The sequence below is a fragment of the Quercus lobata genome, chromosome 1 (assembly GCF_001633185.2).
Source record: "Quercus lobata isolate SW786 chromosome 1, ValleyOak3.0 Primary Assembly, whole genome shotgun sequence".
Lineage (NCBI taxonomy): Eukaryota > Viridiplantae > Streptophyta > Magnoliopsida > Fagales > Fagaceae > Quercus > Quercus lobata.
The window spans coordinates 30,341,290-30,343,335 of NC_044904.1; positions in this window are offsets into that span (position 1 = coordinate 30,341,290).

Consider the following 2,046-nt stretch of genomic DNA (forward strand, 5'->3'; position numbering starts at 1 on the left):
TAATCCACTCTTAGGAGCATCAATTAATAGAGGACTACCAATCTCTTTAGCTATATGAGTGCCAACATTACTATTCATACTTTTAATAGTGTACGTTTTTAGATCCCTTAACCAAAAGTTGTTTAACCTAATATTAAGCCAAGTTAATTAACAAGTTCATTAATAAGATCTAGGTTAAACACATTCAAATTATATCATGTAAATAGTGCGGAAATATAAATAACACACGATATGATAACCTAGGAAAACCAAACCGGTAAAAAACCTGGAAATGATTTAACCTAGCTATCCTCAAGGTAAAACAGATCCACTATGAAAGAATTGAAGTTTGTACAATAAGATTTAGACCACTAACATCCTATTGCTACCTCGAGTAAAAAACTTACTACCACAACCACGTGACAGCTCCGAGTCCACGGACTACTTCTTTCTTTGATCCATAGCAACCACAAGTTCTCCTACTTGTGTTTTTCTTTAAGCTCTTGAACTGAAGAGATCACCAAGTTCTTGACATCAATCTTGATCTTGATAACCCTAAGTGTATATGAATGTAAACTAGATCTCACAGAAGATTCACACACATAGCATATCAACAACCTCTAAAACGTGGTTAGGGTTTTTCCTTTTATACTTAAAGCAAAACATAAAATCCTACACGTCATATGGGCTTAGGCCGAGTTGGAAATTCTATAGAAAAAACAATATGCACGAGGTTCGATCGATCGAGTCTAATTTTTGATCAATCGAGCCTTACAGATTTAGTCCAGTAAATTCTGCAATCACTCAATTCCAACTTTACACATAAACACACTTTAAGCAGCCTAAATCTAGACTTTAAGTTTTGATCACAGTTTGCCAACACAATACACATTGAAGTTCTAATACATTTAGTTCCTAAAGTCTTAGAACCTAACAAACTCCCCCTTTGGCAATCCATGACAATACATATAACAAAACTGAAAAGTTACAAACAGCCCATTTAAAAATTAACATGCCTAAAAACAATTCAACCTAACTACTATTTATCAGTTGCCAGTGCAGACAACAGCACGAATGAATAAACTTGTATATTCATGAAACACTCAACAAACACTTAAACGCGTGTGTGAAAAATACAAGTAAAACAAAATAAAATTCTTGATTTCACAAAGCAAAAAATAAAAGACGTATACCATGAATAACCTCGTAATATAAATCAATAATCAATGTAGCACGTGTGAAACAAGAAACAATAAAAGAAATATAAAACAAAGTGTCTCCCCCTAACATATACAACCCATAAAAATAAATACATCAAGACCAAAAAAAATACATCATGAGCCAAAAAAAAATATACACCATAAAACTCCTAGATACAATCTAACAAAACTCCCCCTATCTCCATCAATATGTACTCCCCCTTTTTGTGACAAATTTCCAAAGGACAATTAAGGCTCATCATCAAAAGAAGGTGGTGGACAAGACCGCCGAGCACTTGCCAAATCTGTACGCAAGACTTGAAGCTCCATGAGCACATCCACCAAAAGCTGTCCATGTGCCACCTGAACGGTCATGACAGTATCCAACATACTCCGAATGAATGAATCACTCGAAGAAGAAGGTGGAGGATCAACAACGGAAGTCGACAAACTCCTCAGTTATAGAAGGAGGCTCAGATGTTGCACTTGAGGAAGACTCTACTCTAGGGCGTTTAGAGCTACGGATGGCAACGGGTCGGGTTCGGGCCGAGTTTTTACATACCCGGACCCGACCCGCGGATTAGGATCCGCGGCTCGGACCCAACCCGTTTATTAAATGGATTTTTTTCTCGGGGCCCAAACCCGCCCCGTCGGGCCCCGCGGGCTCCACAGGCCCCGCCCAGCCAGGGCCCTGAAAACAGTGGCTCAATAAAAAAAAAAAAAAAAAATTATTGTTTTCTGAGAAAAAAGAATCACAGCAACACAAACAACAAATCCAAGTAAATCTCAAATCAAATCCACCAAACCCATTCAAATTTCCTATTCACAAACCAAATACATTTGAAATCAAACTATTTTTTTTGGGTTA